The 20,033-nt window shown below is 44.0% G+C and overlaps 1 protein-coding gene and 1 pseudogene across 1 annotated transcript in view; one reads left to right on the top strand and one right to left on the bottom strand.

Moving 5' to 3' along the window:
* LOC146425482 (ubiquitin-conjugating enzyme E2 R2) overlaps window positions 1-20,033 on the top strand; it is a 303,121-nt gene that overhangs the window by 30,283 nt on the left and 252,805 nt on the right. The window lies entirely within an intron of this gene.
* On the bottom strand, window positions 428-5,379 carry LOC146425488 (uncharacterized; annotated as a pseudogene).

Genomic DNA, 20,033 nt, shown 5'->3' with positions numbered 1-20,033 from the left:
CTTCCGAAATGTCTTGGTTTGAAAGACAGGTGTCTGCTAAGAGAGGTTAAACTCTCCCTTAGGACAGAGAATGTGATTTCCCCTCCCTCCAAATTATTTTAATTTTGAAATCAAGGGCTTTTAGGCAAAGGTATGGGAAAAGGAATAACAGTTCTTTACTAGTATCTATAAACAAGCAATAACAATAATAGCAACCACAAATAGACCTAGAAACTAATAGCAGATGACTTTTGAGCTGCTGAGCACTTTCCCGTGTGGTGTAATCACAGTCGCAAGCAGTAGGGGCGCTGTTGAGCTCCCAGTGGGGCAGGGCAGGTGCAATGACTGCCGAGCAGCTGCAGGTGGCGCTGTGGCGCAGGGTCAGGTCAGCCTCAGGCAGCTGGTGATGGCGGAAAAGGCTGAGAAAGCAGACAGGGCAGCAAGCAGCTCAAAGTGACGAGCAGGGTGGCAGGGGGGCAAGGGCTGGCTCTCCCCGGCTAGCCAGCAAGGCAGCAAAGGCTCCGCAGTCACAGCAGACGCCGCAGTCTCGTGCGGCAAAGCGGGGCGGGCGGCAGGGACAGCCGGACTCCCCGGCAGCTGCTGCAAGAAACGCAGCTCGGAAAGCGTGCACTTGCCAGTGGGGAAGAGGTTGAATCAAAGCTCACCCAGCCAGGAGAAGAAGACAGGGCACAGTTGGATTTCCTGTGGTCGCAGCCAGAAGCAAAGAGCAGTCTCTCCTCCAGGTGTTCGAGGACGAGAGTGAGAGTTCCAATGGCCGGCTCCTGCCTTACCCTGTGTCACGGTCCACTCATAAGCAGACACGTGATGGTTTGTACCAGCTATGATCTCAGAGTGCAAAAAAGAAAAGAAAACACAAAATACAACAAGTCAAGGGAGTTAAATTTCAATCCAAGGGGAAACTTTATTAATTTGGCCTGTAAAGCGGCCTGCGATAGAGAGAGAAAGAAAGAAAATTGGGAAAAGATGGGGAAGAAAGGGAAGGAAAGGGGACTATAGCTACCGCCACGGGTCCACAGACGTCCGGCGTCCCTGGAGTCCCATCCAGTCGGTGTTCCTTGGCCTCTGCAAAGATCGATGTGATCTTTTGGTGGGGAAGATCTTCGGAGTTCAGCCACTCCAGAGCTGTCTTTTATGCTAGTCCATACACCTGGTCCCTCCTTGCCACCCGCCTTTGCTCCCCCTTAATTCTTGTGGAGATTTGCCAAACTTCACTTGGCAGGGTCAAGGGAGGAGTGTCCGAGGCATGGTCGGCGGGTTTTCCACAATGGGTGTCAGGGCAACGGGTGCAAAGCCTTCGTCACATACCTGCTTTGGCAGGCACAAGGCCTTTGTTCTGTGTCAACTCAGGCAGGTGCAGAGTCTTCGTTCTGTACCACCTTAGGCAGGTACAAAGCATTCGCTCTGTATCAGCTTTGGGTAGGCACAAAGCATTCTCTGCATAGGTCCTGCACCTGTAGTTTCTGATGAGAAATGTTGAGACAGAACTCGATTCTTGGATCGACCCTTACACCACCCGGTGGCTCAACATTTATCTTCAGGACCAGTTGTCTTCTTCATGATGAGTCGTCTTCTGGGTGAGTTGTCTTTCTTTATGATGAGGTGTCTTCTGGATGAGTTTTCTTCAGGACCACATGGTGGTAACACTAAGGAGGGGGGAAGGGGAGAGAAGGGAAGGAAGGGAAACAAGATAGGAAAGATTTTTACTTTACTTTTTGCCATGCAGCTTGCTCAATATGAATCAATGTGATATCAGATTTCAGAATTTGGTGGGAAGCGACTGGAGCCGAGTAAGAGAAGTCACATCCCGTGATTTCAGTAAAATTACAAATATTTGTATGATTACTGGTATGAGCTATTACATTTCTTACTGTGATATTACTACAAACAGTTCTTAAGCATACACAACCTTTGCCAATAGAGATTATTACAGTTTTAGGGTTAACATCAGGACGAACTTCAAAATGGGAATCTTTTTGGTCAGTGTCTAAACAAAAATCTCGTGTTCTGATGGTGCTACTTTCACAGATAATTCCTAGTTGTTCCCGCACAATGCAGGATTCCAGGTCTATTGTTTGCCATTTATCATTCACCTTTTGGGCCCATGCTCTGTGCTCGAAAGGATAGAGTATAGTCTCATTGTGATTCAAGCCTAATGCAGAAACAGGATAAATCATAGATACTGAAGCATTGTGAATAGTTAACACATAAGCTGTAGCAGTGTTACTAACAGGATCATAGGTAAAATTTACTAACTTCCACCATGATTGGAGGTTCTTTTCAAAATTGTTAGCACTATCCCAATTTATTTTTCAGATTTCTGTAGGAAAAATGCCTTCTTAAAGGCTGTTGCATTTTTGTCAGATCAAAAGTTGCAGTAGCCAATTTATTCAATAATATCTCCAAATCAATGCTATTTAGAACCCACAATCTAGTTCCTAAAACCACCAGTCAGGTCTCTCGACATTCATCTCCAGGAGAAAAGGGAGCAACCTTTTTGAGAGACCATTCTGGTTTAAATAATATTTGTTGTTGGCTGGTGTTTGCAATTACAAATGGTATTGAAAACCAGGTTCCACTTTTCTGCATTCCACTTGAATTTTTTCATCAATGATACCGGGTAGGGTTCTAACCCACTCATTTTTATCCCAGACCCAATCAGACGAATGGTAAATTTTGTCATCATGCATTACGACTACAGCCAAATTTGGATGGTTATTTTTGGGATAATTTCTGGAAGAGCTAGAATATTCTTGAGATCAAGGCAATTCATTATTATTTTGGTTATAGGAAGAAGGCGTAATGCAGAAAAGTATGAGCAATCTAATGAAAATTTTGTAGGCCATTTTCAGATTTAAGTCTTCAATTCTTATTCATATTTCTTCTATAGAAATTCTTAAAGTCCCACGGGGTTCTCCTGCAAAAACAAAAAATAGAGACCTTGCCCTTTTCAGGCAAAAAGGAATTAAAATGATGGAACAATAAACCAGGCATTTATTGTTTGGTGTTGAGAAAAAGGAGGGGCCACCCGGATGACTGAGGCAGGTTTATCTTGGTTGATATCCAGACTCTCCGTTTCTTGGATAGAAAGGTTCTTTGAGGCTTCTTTTGTTACAAAAAACACATCGCAGAAATGCTCAATCTCTGCATTGACTTCAATGAAAGCCAGGTTTACCACAAACAAGCCTTTTTCCCAAGCAGTATATCTTTTCTCAGCATCCTTAAAACTGCGAGAATAAAATCCCACAATAGCTGTTATTAGCACATCTCCTTTTTCTGTTTTGGTGAGCTGTTTAACATAGATCCATTCTCCATTTCCCTGCCCACCACTAGGAAATGGAGATCCTAGTTTCCCTGTTCTGGAGAAAAAAGTTTGCTTTGATGTCTCATCTGCAATCTCAGTGAAAGGGGGGGCAGAAGCTGTGACGGGTGCACTTTCTTTCACAGAGAAAGATGGTTTTATCACATGCCACCAAGTTACCAGTTTGCACAATTTTTCTAAAGGTAAACCATCCATCAAATCTCTAGGAATTCCTTTTTTAAGTCCTAAACGCCACCAATCAAGTTGGACAGAAAGGGGTTTAGGCTGTGACAGTTCCTTGGCAGCATCCATAGTTTTGCTGGGGCAGGGCAGTGCATTTTTAACTCCTACTTGCTGGACACCTCTTGATCTCTCTTCTAAAGGCTCCACAGGACATTATTTTTTATTGTAATCAACTAATTCTTGTGTTACCTCCACCCATGTCCAGACTTTAGGTCTAGGGTGAGGTTTGTTACTTAGCGGGGCTGGTGTTGAAAAGTCAGAGGAATTAGCGTAAGAGTCTGGATCAGTACTGCCTGTATTTCTGCTATTATCACCTCTGCGCATAAAACTTTCCAATCTTTCCACCGGACCCATTGACGCTATGGTTCTCTGAAGACTTACCCCCATGGCTTTGAGTGACTCGGGCAGTCCCCTTATTAAGGCAGTCATAATTTCAGGGTTAACAGGTAACATCATTGGTGATTCACATCCAGGAATTAATTTTCTCTCATGTATCATTTGTAGGCAAGCAGCTTTTTTTCTAGTAATTGGTCAGCTGTGCCTATTATTGCCAAGGGGTCTCCCCTGTCCAGAGGGTTTAACCCTCCAGCCCAGTAAGCAGCACGCTGAGTTAGAGACCATGGGGCACGGCGATCACCTGTTGTTAAGAAAACTCCGTGGCCCCAGTAACCCTCAGCCTCCTTTTCACTCAATTGTATTTGGTCACCCCCAGTTAAAGACACACGCCACACATATTCTGTTTCAGATTCTTTGGTAAGACACCCATATTCTCTTTTTGACTTTGCCAGTTCAGTGGCAGAATAGGGTGTTTCCTTGGTGGTTATGTGGGGGTCTATATCTTCATCATTAAGATAAGAAAATTCAGTTTTGATTAAGGGTCTTAAATTAGGAGGATTTTCATCAAGTTTTTTCATCTGTTCTAATTCTTTTTGTGGATATATCGGGTTAATTGATCCCAATGATACTGTGTCTTGTGAACTAGTGTTCTGTGAATTAGTGTGATTTACTTCAAGAGCAACCCTTAATTAATGGTTTTCTTCTTCCTTGTGCTCTAATTCCTTTTCCAGTTTGGAAATTGTTGTTTGGTGACAGCGCACCAGGTTTTCTAAGGATTCTATGACTTTTTCTTCATTACTACGCTGCCTATGATGGTCTTCAATGGCTGCGATCAAGCTGGCACCCAAAACAGAACAGACTATTGTCCTGCTTTTTCCTGGTAGTAAAAACTTAACCTTAGCCTCATTTTGTAGCAGAGAAATCCGATCTACTATACTCTGCATATTTTTCCAATTCTCTCAAGCCCAATCTTCCCCAATAGGAGAGGGTCGAGCACCATATTTAGCCAAAAATGTAAATAATACATCTTTATCATCCACCAACTGAGAATCTCCCTTCTCCTGTTTGCCAGGCATCTTTTTCCTTATCCTGACTCAGAAATAAAACCAACAACAAAACCAACAATAAAAACAACTCAAATCCACTTGAGAAACATTTCTCTCTATCCTGATTCAGAAACAAGACAACCTCAAAAGAATATAACAACAAAAAACAGCTCAAAATCTATCCTGAAACAAAACAACTCCAAAAACAATGCAACAACAACAGCTCAAAATTCATTTGAGAAACAAATTCTCAATCCTGAAACAATTTCAAAAACAATACAAAACAACAGCTCAAAATTCACTTGAGAAACAAATTCTTAATCCTAAAACAAAACTTCAAAAACAACAACAAAAAAAAACCAGCTCAAATCTACTTGAGAAAGTTAGATACTTGCCAATGGCCACTCTTACCCTTTCTCAGGTGTCACTAAAACAAAAATTTAACTCCCCTTCTTTTTGCACTCTAAGTCCTGATAGCCGGAATCCCAATAGAGTCCTCAAAAATGAGTTTCGAGGGGTTTTGTCCCTCAGCCTCTGTGGCTAGCACAGGTCTTTCCCATGAGAAATCCTTTTGTGTTTTATAAATAAAGATAAGGTTTGGATGTTATTAAAAACAGTGTCCCAAGACTTGGACGGTGCAGACCTGGCCAATCAGGCCTAGGGGGAGGTTTCTGACTGACCTATCTGGGTGACCTTTGAAAACTCTATATATATGATGAAATCAAAACAATAAAGGCCTTTTCCTTCTTGCCACTGAGAACTGGATTCTTCTCTCTGCTAGCGGCTCAACAGCGACATCCCTCTATCAGGATCCTGTCCGTGACGCCAATTTATGTCACGGTCCACTCATAAGCAGACGCGTGATGGTTTGTACCAGCTATGATCTCAGAGTGCAAAAAAGAAAAGAAAACACAAAATACAACAAGTCAAGGGAGTTAAATTTCAATCCAAGGGGAAACTTTATTAATTTGGCCTGTAAAGCGGCCTGCGATAGAGAGAGAAAGAAAGAAAATTGGGAAAAGATGGGGAAGAAAGGGAAGGAAAGGGGACTATAGCTACCGCCACGGGTCCACAGACGTCCGGCGTCCCTGGAGTCCCATCCAGTCGGTGTTCCTTGGCCTCTGCAAAGATCGATGTGATCTTTTGGTGGGGAAGATCTTCGGAGTTCAGCCACTCCAGAGCTGTCTTTTATGCTAGTCCATACACCTGGTCCCTCCTTGCCACCCGCCTTTGCTCCCCCTTAATTCTTGTGGAGATTTGCCAAACTTCACTTGGCAGGGTCAAGGGAGGAGTGTCCGAGGCATGGTCGGCGGGTTTTCCACAATGGGTGTCAGGGCAACGGGTGCAAAGCCTTCGTCACATACCTGCTTTGGCAGGCACAAGGCCTTTGTTCTGTACCAACTCAGGCAGGTGCAGAGTCTTCGTTCTGTACCACCTTAGGCAGGTACAAAGCATTCGCTCTGTATCAGCTTTGGGTAGGCACAAAGCATTCTCTGCGTAAGTCCTGCACCTGTAGTTTCTGATGAGAAATGTTGAGACAGAACTCGATTCTTGGATCGACCCTTACAACCCTGCCCCGCCCAAGCACACCCTTTTGTCTCTTACAAAAGAGTTGATGGCTCTAATCACCTAGCTATTTGTTGCTTAGTAACAGGGATGGAGAAAAAATTCCAATGCCCCCCAACCTCTGACATTATCCACTGTTGTTAAAAAGGACGGCAGAGAGTCTTGCGACACACTCAATATGAGTTATAAGGCAAGCTCTGTTTATTTCACAGTATGCGTGGCTTATATTGTGTTACAAGTGCTTATGCTTACTACTAAATCTTACTATTTGCATTCCATTGCATTCCATTCTCACACTCTCAGGGTTCCCCCCTTATTCTTCTCAGGGTTTCTCTTCATTCTTCTCATGGTACCTTTCCAGAGCTCAAGGACACTGCTGCGCCCCCCCGGGCACCTTTCTCACGGCACTTTCCCAGGGCACAGCTGTGGCCTGTTCAGCTAACACCAGTCTTGCTCGCACTTGGCACAAGCTTTATTCTGCAACAATCCACCCTGATTTTTTTTCCATTCTTACATGTTACATTAAGCTTAAACATTTAAACTATATACATACATGCATTACTCTAATTATATACATATATACATACAGATGGATACAGGCACAGTGCTATGGGCAATTCAACCCCAACTAAGGTCTGTTTGAGGTATGCATCACGTCTCTTCATCCTTTTGCATCACCCACTAGGTGCACCTTGGTCCCTGAGTGAAGACAACCCCACGGGTGAGTTTGTCTTTGCTTGAGGCAGAATTAATCCAGTTTTCTCTAGCATGCCTCTCATATGTACTGCTGGAACTTTATCCCCGTCTGCTGTTTGCAGGGGTTGAGATTGGGCAGGGCCAGCTCGGTTGGTGGAACCTCGGGTGTTAACTAGCCAGGTGGCCTTGGCTAAATGCTGTTCCCAACCTTTAAAAGTCTCCCCGCCTAAAGCTTTCAAGGTGGTTTTTAGTAGACTATTGCATCACTCCACTTTGCCAGCAGCAGGTGCATAATAAGGAATGTGGTACACCCACTCAATGCCATGTTCTCTAGCCTAGGTGTTTATGAGGCTATTTTTAAAATGAGTCTCATTGTCTGACTCAATTCTCTCAGGGGTACCATGCCTCCACAGGACTTGGTTTTTAAGGCTTAGGATAGTGTTATGGGCAGTGGCGTGAGGCACACGGTAGGTTTCCAGCCACCCCGTGGTGGCTTCTACCATTGTGAGCACATAGTGCTTGCCATGGCGGGTTTGAGGCAGTGTGATGTAATCAATCTGCCAGGCCTCTCCATACTTATATTTAGACCACCTTCCACCATACCACAGGGGTTTCACCCGCTTGGCTTGCTTGATGGCAGCACACGTCTCACAGTCATGGATTACTTGGGAGATACAGTCCATGGTTAGATCCACCCCTCGGTCTTGTGCCCACTTGTAGGTGGCATCTCTGCCCTGATGGCCAGAGGCATCATGGGCCCATCGAGCTAAGAACAGCTCTCCCTTGTGTTGCCAATCCAAATCTATTTGTGACACCTTTATCTTTGCAGCCTTATCCACTTGTTCGTTGTTTCGGTGTTCCTCATTGGCTCAACTCTTGGGGACATGGGCATCTACATGACGGACTTTCACAGGTAGCTTCTCCACTCGAGTGGCAATGTCTCGCCACTCATCAGCAGCCCCGACTGGTCTTCCTCTACGGTGCCAGCTGGCCATTTTCCACCTTTCTAACTAACCTCACAGAGCATTGGCTACCATCCATGAATCAGTGTAGAGGTAGAGCTTTGGCCACTTCTCTCTTTCAGCAATGTCTAGGGCAAGCTGAATGGCTTTGAGTTCAGCAAGTTGGCTCGATCCCCCCTCTCTTTCTGTAGTCTCTGCGACCCGTCGTGTGGGGCTCCATACAGCTGCTTTCCATTTCCGATTTGCCCCCACAATACGACAGGAACCATCAGTGAACAGAGTGTAGTGTGTTTCATCTTGCAGCAGTTGGTTGTAGGGTGGAGCTTTTTCTGCACGAGTCACTTGTTCCTGCTCCTCTTCATCCGTGAGGCCAAAGTTTTCACCTTCGGGCCAATTTGTAATTATTTCCAAGATCTTAGGGCGATTCGGGTTTCTAATACGGGCGTGCTGTGTGATTAGGGCAATCTATTTGCTCCATGTGGCATCGGTGGTGTGGTGGGTAGAGGGAACCTTTCCCTTGAACATCCACCCCAGCACTGGCAGTCGGGGTGCAAGGAGAAGTTGGGCTTCCGTACCAATCACTTCTGAGATGGCTTGGACACCTTCATAGGCTGCTAGGATTTCTTTCTCGGTGGGAGTGTAGTTGGCTTTAGACCCTCTGTAACTTCGGCTTCAGAATCCAAGTGGTCAGCCTTGAGTCTCACCAGGCACCTTCTGCCAAAGGCTCCAGGACAGACCATTGCTCCTAGCTGCAGAATAGAGCACATTCTTCACTTCTGGTCTTGTCCTGACTGGGCCAAGGGCTACTGCATGACCGATCTCCTGCTTGATCTGAGCGAAGGCTTGTTGCTTTTTAGGGCCCCAGTGGAAATCATTCTTCTTGCAGGTCACCAGGTAGAGAGGACTCACAACCTGGCTGTACTCGGGGATATGCATCTTCCAGAAACCTATGGCACCTAGGAAGGCTTGTGTCTCCTTCTTGGTGGGGACATCACTGTGATCTTGTTGATGACTTCGGTAGGAATCTGACGTCGGCCGTCTTGCCACTTTACTCCTAGGAACTGGATCTCTTTGGCAGGCCCCTTGACTTTGCTCTTTTTGATGGCGAAACCAGCTTCTAGGAGAATTTGGATGATTTTCTCTCCTTTCTCAAACACTTCTTCTGCTGTGCTCCCCCACACAATGATGTCGTCGATGTACTGCAGATGTTCTGGAGCCTCACCCTTTTCCAGAGCAGCCTGGATCAGTCTATGACAAATGGTGGGACTGTGCTTCCACCCCTGGGGCAGTCGGTTCCATGTGTACTGCACACCCCTCCAGGTGAAAGAAAACTGAGGTCTGCACTCTGCTGCCAGAGGAATGGAGAAAAATGCATTTGCAATGTCAATAGTGGCATACCACTTTGCTGCCTTGGACTCTAGCTCATACTGGAGCTCCAGCATGTCCGGAACAGCAGCACTCAGAGGTGGAGTCACTGTCGCTGTTGAGCAGCTAGCAGAGTAATGAAAGCACCAGTTCTCAGTGGCAAGAAGGAATGACCTTTATTGTTTTGATTTCATCACATATATAGGGTTCTCAAAAGTCACCCAGATTGGTCGGTCAGAAGCCCTCCCCTAGGCCTGATTGGCCAGGCCTGCACCGTCCAAGTTCTGGGACACTGTTCCAAAACATCCAAACTTTATCTTTATTTACAAAAACACAAGAAAACTTCCCATGGGAAAAACTGTGCTAGCCACACTCGTGGGAAAAAGCCTGTGCTAGCCACAGCGTCACCTCATTCAAGGCACGATACTCCACAGTCAATCTCCATTCTCTGTCAGATTTTCGCACAGGCTAGATGGGGCTGTTAAAGGATGAGTGGGCCTTGCTGACCACCCCTTGGCTCTCTAGCTCATGGACCATCTTGTGGATGGGAACCACAGCATCTCAATTTTTTTTTTGTATTGCCGGCGGTGCACTGTCGAGGTGGCAATTGGTACTTGTTGGTCCTCCACCTTCAAAAGTCTAACTGCAGAAGGGTTCTCTGATAGTCTAGGCAAGGTGTTCAATTGCCTCACGCTCTCTGCCTCTACAGCAGCTATTCCAAAAGCCCTCTTGAGTCCTTTCAGGTTTTGAAATAGCCGTTACGGAGAAAGTCCATGCTCAGAATACATGGGGCCTCTGGACCAGTCACAATGGGATGTTTTTGCCACTCCTTCCCAGTCAGGCTCACCTCGGCTTCCACCAGGGTCAGCTGCTGTGATCCCCCTGTCACCCCAGCAATAGAAATGGATTCTGCTCCCGCAAGTCTCGATGGCATTAGGGTACATTGCGCACCTGTGTCAACTAATGCTTCAAATTTTTGTGGCTCTGATGTACTAGGCCATCGAATCCATACAGTCCAAAAAACACGGTTTTCCCGTACCTCTACCTGGCTAGAGGCAGGGCCCCTCTAGCACTGGTTATCATTCCCTTCCTGGTCATACATTTTAGAGGTTCTTTCAAGGGTATCTGACCCATCATCTTCCCTTCTATTGTACCTAGCAGGTCAGCCACGGGAAGCTGAGGCTATCTTCGCTTTAGCAGAACCCCCTTGGCCAGCGTTTCCCTCCTTAAGCTGACGCACCCGTGCTGCCAGGGCAGTAGTGGGCTTCCCATCCCACCTTCTTATGTCTTCCCCATGGTCATGCAGAAAGAACCACAACTCGGCTCGTGGGGTGTACCCACTCTCCCTAGCCGGGGGACGTCAGGCTCTTGTGTTGGGGCCTGTGACTCTCACTGGTGCCACATTGTTCCTCCTCATCTCGTCCCTAATCTCCTCCCTCAGGTCCTTCATCTCCTCTCTCATCTCCCTCATCTCTTTCATCTCCTCTCTGAGGTCTTGAACCACAGCAGAGACCTGAGCCTGCATTGGACTATTTATCACACTTGCATAATACCTGAGTTTGTCAGCTATGGAACTCACTGTCTCTCGATTGTCATCGGCATTAATTGTTGCAATGAAGGTGGCATATTGGGATGGCTCTAGATTTGCAAGGTTCCACAACATTTGCCCGGTGCACCTGACCCTGTCAGGGTCATTTTCGTGCTGTCCATCCCTCCCAAAGAGCACCTCCATTACTGCCGCTTCTCTCAGCCGTTGGATCCCTTCCTCAACGGTCTTCCAGGGCATTCTACGGTAGTGGTCTTGCATTCTGTCTTTGTTGACGAACTTCTCTCTTACACCCATTAAAAGCCTCTCCCAGAGAGAAAGGGGCCCTGTCTCCCTCGCAAACACTTTGTCAACACCCGGGTCTTGGGCCAAGGGTCCCAAATTCTTTGCTTTGTTATTATCCAACTGTTGGAAAATAGAGTTTGTACCAGCAAAAGTTATGCTAGCTGAATATAGGCCTCAGTAAAGCTCTGAAAGTAACCGTGAGTGAGAAAAGTATCTGAAGGCCACAGCTGTGCTTCTAAGCCGTGAGAGAATTCCATGAAGAATTGAGGAGTAGCTGAGGAGGATCTCTGAATGTGTGAGAATGGAATGCAATATAGATGATAACCTGTGTAGCTATAAATAGTAACATTGCAACAGTATATAAGTCTCTCATGCCGTAAAATAAATAGAGTCTGCTTTATGACCCATATTGGGATGTGTCGCTTGCTCTCTCTCGCCGACCCTTTTTAACAATAAATGGTGACCCCGACGACTACGGACACTGGCAGTAGAGTTTAGGACCCTGTTCCAGAAAGCGGCGAGAACGGAGAGGCACCGGAGCAGCGCCGGTGGGCTAAGATCATCGCCCCTGCTTGTGGGGAGTGATACGAAAGCTTGGGGCCGATCAAGACCCGCCTACCGTGGGGGCTATACTTCGGTGAGCTGCATTGGCGACCGCGGAAAATAAAGAGGCACCCTGGCTGTGCACTCTGATGGCGGCGACCAGGATACTTTAAACCCAGCTGGACCAAAATGGAGACAGAGGTAGCCCAAGATTTTTTACTACGCTTTTTAGAAAAGCGGGGAGTAAGCAAAGATGCTTTAAGGCAATTAGCCACTTTAGTTGCTACAGGGAAAGCCAGAGGATTTTTTGTTAATCCTGATATGGTCTTTCATGAAGGACAGTGAAGGAAGTTTGGTAACTGTTTGTTTAACGAAGTAATAGATAGTGATAAAACCGCAATAAAACTTAGCAAACCGTGGAGAGAAGTAGTAACCTGCTTACAGCGATATGAGCCAGAGAAAAAGATTACAGAAATACCAACGAAAACAGTAGCAGCCGCAGAGAGTAAAACCTTGGCAGCTGCACAGCCGGGGGAGCCTCCCCCGCTTGGGGGGGGAGCCGTAATTCTCCCTTGCCACCACCACTAGGAGAAGGGCAGCGCTCCGCGCCGCTGCCAGAAGCTGAAAAAACGCAGCTTTCAGTCCCACTCTCTCCAGAAGCTGTGCACAAAATGCGTCAGTATATTATAGAAAATAGCAGCTCTACAACGAAAAATATCTCAATTACCTTATCTGAAAGTGCCATCATTAAAACTTCGCTAGAGAAACAGCAACAGAGTAAGATACCAGCGGCAGCTCAAGCTCTAATAACAAAGGCAGTGTCAGGACGGCAGAAGAATAGCAGAGAGTTACCTCACTGCTATCGGTGTGGCGAAGTAGGGCACATCCAACAGCAATGTGACAAGCCTGTTTGGTGCTCTTATTGTGATAAAAATACCCATTGCGTTAAAACCTGTCGATCAAGAAACAAACAGGGCACAGCAGCCCCTCCTCCCGAGCCGAGGCCTAGGGCGGAAGTTACTCCAACCCCAGCTTCCGGTCAACTGGCAAAGAAAGCGGAAGTCGCAGAGGATACCCCGGTAGGCGGAGCCACAGGCTGTCCACGCCTCCTTCACCGCCCTAACTGCTATGTCTGTGGTAAGATCCTAAACTCTACTCCTCCCCAAGGATGAAGAAATGAGTGACAGTCCTGACAACCAACCAGAGCTAACCAGCAGCACAGTCTTGCTATGACTTGATCCAGTGCAGCTTCATGGCTTTTCAGCTTTTCTAGAGTTCCAGGAAAATTTCTCTGAGCTTAGCTCCTTCTGTAAGCACTTGTCCTGGCAGACCTTCACCTCCTGCCGCAGCTCAGCAACCAGAACTCCCTGAAAATGTCCAGGCAAATGGAGCAGATCAGCTCTTCCTTCAGCCCGGCTGCACCGACACCGAGACCAAAACTTATTTCCAGCTTTTACTGATAAAAAAGCATTGTAGCAATATAATTGTCCTGATAAGTAATAATACCTTAATTGCTAAAGCGTTAAACAAAAGCTAAATTCTTTACTAAAGTATTACTTAAGACAGTGTCTGTGTGTGTGAGTGTAACTATGCTGCAGCAAACATGCTATTTAATTTCTTAAGTATTTTAAATTTATAAGTTAAGCCTATAAGTAAAGCTATGCTCTATTATAGTAAATTATACATGAATTAATTACTAAATAGTTTAAGCTACCTGTTAAGTGCCTTTTGTTAAGTATAGATTCTGTTAAAGTTAAGTAATGTTGAATTTAAATTCTATTAAGTTTTAAATTCTGTTAAAGTTAAGTTCTATTAAGTAATATTAAGTTTAAGTGATGTTAAGTTTAAAATTCTGTTAATATTAAATTCTGTTAAGTAATGTTAAAATTAAATTCCATTAATGTTCAATCCTGTTATGTTTAAAGCCAAATGAATTCAAGTTAAGTTCTATTAAAGTAAGTCTAAGCTAAGTTTAAGCAATGTTAAAATTAAGTAAATTCAAATTTTATTAAATATACATTATATTAAGTTAAGTCAAGTTAAGTCTAAACATTATTAAATTTTAATTCCATTGAGTTTGAGTTCAATTATAGTTAAGTCTCTTCGGTGTTACTCAGTTTACTATTTGTTAGTTTTGAGTTTTAGTAATTTATGTTCTATCAAGTTTGTTAAAACTAAGCTTTGTTCATTTTCAATAATATCAATTTTAAGTTTTAAATTTGTTAGTTTATATTATTATTCACAAAGGCCTTTGCAGTTTTATCTTCCTTAGTTAAAGTTAAATGATAATGTCCACTGTTTTCAAATATTTCACCTTACCTTATATAGTTATCTGCAAAAATAGTAACATGTTAAGACACTCTCCTTATTGATATTAATGAAAGCTTGTTTATAAGATGTTCTAAGAAAACCCTCCTACTTAGGGCCTAGACTCTGGCCAAGCCTTGGTCCTAACGAGTTGGGAAATATGCCATGAGTCCCAGGTGTTTCTGCACAAAAATGTGATCGAGTCACTTTGACCTACTAAATTGAACTTATAAAAGCTAGACTTTCTTCCAAGTAAAGTTGCAGTCCTTACCTGGGAAAAGTTCTCCAAGCCTTACCTGTGAAGTAAAATTTTCAACAATTGCAATCCCTGAGCCATGGCAAAATAGTTGAGCAATTAATGATCTTAAATAAGTCTATGCTAATAATTGCAGTGATAAAAATTACTTATAACAAAACAAATTAATCTAATAACTGACAAAATCTGTTCTCACAAATAAAGAAAGGGGGAATTGTTGGAAAATAGAGTTTGTACCAGCAAAACTTATGCTCGCTGAATATAGGCCTCAGTAAAGCTCTGAAAGTAACCGTGAGTGAGAAAAGTATCTGAAGGCCACAGCTGTGCTTCTAAGCTGTGAGAGAATTCCATGAAGAATTGAGGAGTAGCTGAGGAGGATCTCTGAATGTGTGAGAATGGAATGCAATATAGAGGATAACCTGTGTAGCTATAAATAGTAACATTGCAACAGTATATAAGTCTCTCATGCCGTAAAATAAATAGAGTTTGCTTTATGACCCATATTGGGACGTGTCGCTTGCTCTCTCTCGCCGACTCTTTTTAACAATATCCAACTGCACGCCTGGGCCCATGTGATCCCAAACTCAAAGTAACCAGGTTGGGAAAGCCTCGCGCCCTCGTCGCATAACATCATTTCGCAGATTACGGAGACTATCAAAGTGGAAGGACTCGGTGATTATGGGCTCAGACTCCACTGCTGGTTGTGAGGGTGATGGCTCTCCATCATCATTAACTGGGCGTACTGATTTGGTCTTATAGTTCGTATGCACCACAGGGGCAACTCCTGCTGGCTGTGGCTGCTCTTGGGGTTCAGCTGGAACCTGGATGGTTGTAACGTCTGTGGGTTCCGCTACTGCATCATCACACTCTTTCCCTTTGGGGCGAGGAGAGGGTTTTACACCTGCTAGGGAGATGTATTCTTCAGCAGCCGGTGTATTTTGTATATCTCCTCCACTAGCACCCCCACCCACTCCGGACGGTTTGTTTCTGAGGCAGACTGTTGGACAGGGTCAGGCCGTGGGGTACTCCCAGGCTCTGGGACAGCTTCGGGCTCTGTGGCCGCATCACTATTCCCTGGCACAGCTGTTAGAACGGTTACCCAGGGAATTTTCACCTTATCCTGGAATGCAAAGTAGGATAGACCTGTTAGCGCGGAAAACACATAATCACTGAATGATTATATGCAGGTGCCTTTTATTCTCGAGCTCGGGAAGCCGGGGTGTAACATCTACCCAAATCTGACTTCAACATGCATTTGAAGCGAATACAGTTTTATACCTTCCCTTACAGAACAGTGATGTAATCATATGTTAATTATCAACTTATCATTGTTCCATTGTTTCCCCCCAAGCATGACTTTAAGCCCCCCTTCTCCCACAGTATTTCTGATTTATTTCGCAGGTGTGAATCCGCATCAGTTAACTAAAACAATCCCGATATTTTCTAAGCAATCTTCATATTCATGTCAACCTGACCCTGTACAAGCAGTTCTTACCTACTCCCGTTCCCCAAAGCCTATTCTTAACTACCCCGATTTTAGAAACATTTTAACCCTATGTTAACATTCCCCCCTTTGAAAGCATTTTCACTTTATAGGTGTGAATGCTTTCACTTGATATAGTCCTTTATACTGGATGCTCGTCTTCAAATCCAGGGTTGTCATGAACGTTGTTATGGATGCTGTTGTGAACCGGAGAATCCGCAGGTGATGGACATGGATCCTTGTTCCGTGTCAGGGCCCTCATTATTCTTCAGTTTCAGGATGTCTTTCTCTGTATCTCTCCTTTCAGTATGCTGTAGACTATCCAAAGTACTAGAAACATAACTAATAAGATTATTAAATTTTCAATGATGGATTTAATCCATGAACTCACATTCCATCCTCACCCCTTGAAGATTTTATCTAATCAACTCGTAGTAAAGTCCTTTTGTTCATCCCGTGCTCCATGCTCTATTTGTTTTAACTGATTGATGTCATGTTCTACATCTGCAGTTACATTTGGGATATGGATGCAACAATGATCAACTTGTCCTTTTAAAAACCCACACACTCCATGTTCTTTCAGAAGTAGCATATCTTAAAGCCAATCGATTTTGTAAAGTCATTTTGGTAGTAGCTTGTAATTGCATGTTTAGTTCTTTGAATCCTTCCCGAGTAACTCTTGCTAACCTCTCTACCTGACCTGTAATTCTGTACATCATTTCTCTGTTTCAGTAGTTTGCTATAGGGCCAAACAGAGATTCTAGAGCCCACCCAAATTTTACTCCACTAGAAGGTTCTTGCCAAATTTCATCCTGATTTTCATTATCTGAAACCTCTCATCTTGTTCTTATTTGCAAAAGTTCTTGTTTCCCATTGAATGGGGCCTTTTTCCAGATTGGACATAAAGTAGGGAGGCCCAGAGTAAATTCTTTTACTTTTCCATCTACGGGCAGGTGGGTTGTCCAGGTACCATCACTTGTTCCCCAAACAAATTGTCCTGGGCTTTTGATTGTACTTTTACTACATCCTATTTTATTCTATAATTTACATTACCCTGTTTATGTTTGATTCTTCTACAGGCACAGCCAATTCGCATGGCAGCCGCCAGTGATGGTACTTGTTTTATCTCTACATCATCAAACGTGCAATCATAGGTTTTATTACATGCCCACCAACTTACTTTATCTGCCTGCGCTCTGCTGCTGGTGGCAGTGTTTATTACTGCTGGTTCAGTGCCATCTTCAGGGCCTGTCCATTTTAGGCACCAAGGGGTGTTTGCCATATATTGAAATTTTTGAACTATACTCAGGGACCAGGCACTGTCCTAGGGTTCCATCCGATCCTTTCTATCCTTTGCTTCACATTTCCATATCAGGGTGGTCTCTATTTTCTGTGACCTTTGATAGTGTGGCAAGAAGCATTGCCGTTTGGCAAGGTTTTGATCTTCAACCCACCACTCTAGATTTTGTCCCACCTTCCCATTGCTTTTTAAAAGACAGTCCTTTTTGCTCAAGTACTGCATCCAATCATAACCTGTTATATTCCAAGTTACTTTAACTTTCTGCCTGGACTCGGGTACTTGTTTACATTCAATTGTTTTATTGTCTGGAATTTCAGGTAATTTTGATGTGATAATTCCCAAGTTTACTGCTGCCTTTGGTATTGGCAGACAGGCAGTTATTCTACTGATGTTTCGCATTTTGGCAAAATCTTTAACTAACCCAATCATTACATTCTCAGCCCGAATTTCATTGGAAACTTTTATCACTTGCGTTTTTGCCTGTACCTCTCTCTTCATTCCAGAATGAAGAGTGATAACTTGATTATCCTGCATTCCATATCCTCAAGCAATAGCACTCCCAATTAATATCCATAAAATGAGCATCGGCACAGGTACTAAGATCATTTTAAACAGTTAAACCCATCTTATCTGCAATTTCATCAGTCCCAGGGGTTGTGCAGCCCACAGTCTCTGATGGGTCTTCTTTACTCATGTGTAGTGTATCCAAGGATCCACTCCAGCCACCTTGCCCGCTGTGAAAGTGGTCAGCAGCACCTGATGGGGTCCACTCCACCTCTCCTTTAAAGGTTCTTCGTCTCCAGGGAGAATATCGTGGACTGGATTCTCGAGAGCCAGTGGCCTATTCCACATGAGTGCGCTCCAAAGCTGTGCTAAGGTTTTCCCGAGAGATAGAACATGAATATATTTCCTGTTTTCCTGCAATATGTATATTCAGGTTTGGTTCAGGAGATTTGTATGGTTTCCCATATACTATTTCAAAGGGACTGACTGACATTCCACTCCTAGGCTTTACCCTAATCCTTAAAAGTGCTATTGGTAGGGCTTGTAACCTGGCCTCCTGACATATTTTACTGATTTGCCTTTTAGTGTTTGGTTCATCCTCTCTACCTGTCCACTAGATTGTGGTCCCCATGGTGTGTGGAGGTCCCAAGCTATTCCCAGTAGTTTGCTCACTTCCTTTACCACTGTAGCTATAAAGTGTGGTCCTCTATCTGAAGATACCCTTAACGGCACTCCAAACCTGGGAATGATTTTGTGTAGAAGCCACTTCACTTTCTCTTTGGCTTGGTTGGTGTGACAGGGAAGGGCTTCTGGCCATCCTGAAAATGTGTCAACCGCCACCAGCAGGTATTTGTATCCTCGAGTTCTTGGTAACTCTACAAAATCTACCTGCCAATAATCTCCTGGTTCTATACTTACCCAAATTCTTCCTAGCTGTGCCTGCTGTCTAACCACTGGGTTGTTTCTCAGGCAAATTTCACACTTTGACATTATTGATTTGGCCATTGTTAACATTCGTACCAAGACTACTGTAAGGAAGGAACCCCGTGGGGTTTAGTTATGAGGGTGCAATAGGAACAAGAGATCTCTAAAGATGGGTTTTTAAGCATGTGGGTTTATTGCGAAAGAGCGTGGGCGTGAGAGGCCTGCTGGGCTGCAAGACGCAGCCCAAAGCAGGCCAGAGAAAAGAGAGAGAGAGCAGAAAGAAGAGAGTAAAAGAGAGTAAAAAAGAGCGATTTGCTGTTTACAATGCAATAAATCATCTTCTCTGTTGAATATTCTAATTCCCTTTAACCAATCAAAGACAAACTACAAACCCTACAGCATTTACATGCAACCTATAAGAATCATCACATTACCATACGGGGTCATGTTTCAAACCTTAAAAATACTGCTTTTTGGGATCTCCACCAGGCAGGCAGGGTCTGCTTCTGACCTTTGGACTTGCCTGGGCAGAGGGCATTGTTCTATCAAGAAGGGGGATTACCTTCAGTAACCATCCTATTTCATCTTCCCCAACAATTCCCCCTCTTTGTTGAGCAATTAAGATATTGGATACAGTCTTACTCATTAATGTACATACTGAAGTATACAGGGTATTGCTACTAAAACTACAATTACTACTATTAAAATTTTTGGTTGATTTACAGGTAAAGCTTCACTACAAAAACTAAAGCAAAGGAATAAAAGTAACATGCATTCGTGTAAATGATTAAAGTTCATTTTTTTCTTGAGCTGCTTTTTGGCAGAACACTTTTTCTTGATGGTTCTGCTGGCTCAGGTCTGGGTATTTGCTTCTTGCTTTTCACTTGCAGGGTTGCTGGCTGATGTGGAGGCTTAGGCAGGTTTGGATACGTGATACAGCTTTACGTTTTTTGCTGGAATCCACTTGAGGCTTTCACCTGTGGAAACACATGCAAATCTCTTCCCCCAAGTTACAAGATTGTATGGTTTTTCTATTTGTTCTGATTCTACATTTTCAACTAAAACTGGGGAGTCAGGCTCTTCTGCAGAGCTAGTAAAAAAATTGTAAACATACAAAACTTTGATGTGTGAAAAACAAGGATTAGTTTTGTGTGACTGAGTTTGGTAAAGACAGGTGAGCCAAAGACACAACCCTTTGTTCACATCCTTTAGAACAGATCTTTCAATTATCTTAATAATATTAGCAACGGATGCCGAATCAGTGATTAGGCTGAAAGACTTTGGAAAGAGCTGAAAAGCTCTCACAACTGCTGCCTGAAGTAAGGTTTTAAGTTTTTTAACATTTTGATTTCAGATTTTAGTATGTTTGTTTT

This window comes from Lichenostomus cassidix, chromosome W, assembly GCF_008360975.1.
Source record: "Lichenostomus cassidix isolate B80296 chromosome W, HeHo_3.0, whole genome shotgun sequence".
Taxonomy (NCBI): domain Eukaryota; kingdom Metazoa; phylum Chordata; class Aves; order Passeriformes; family Meliphagidae; genus Lichenostomus; species Lichenostomus cassidix.
This window is presented reverse-complemented; position numbering and strand designations above follow the sequence as displayed.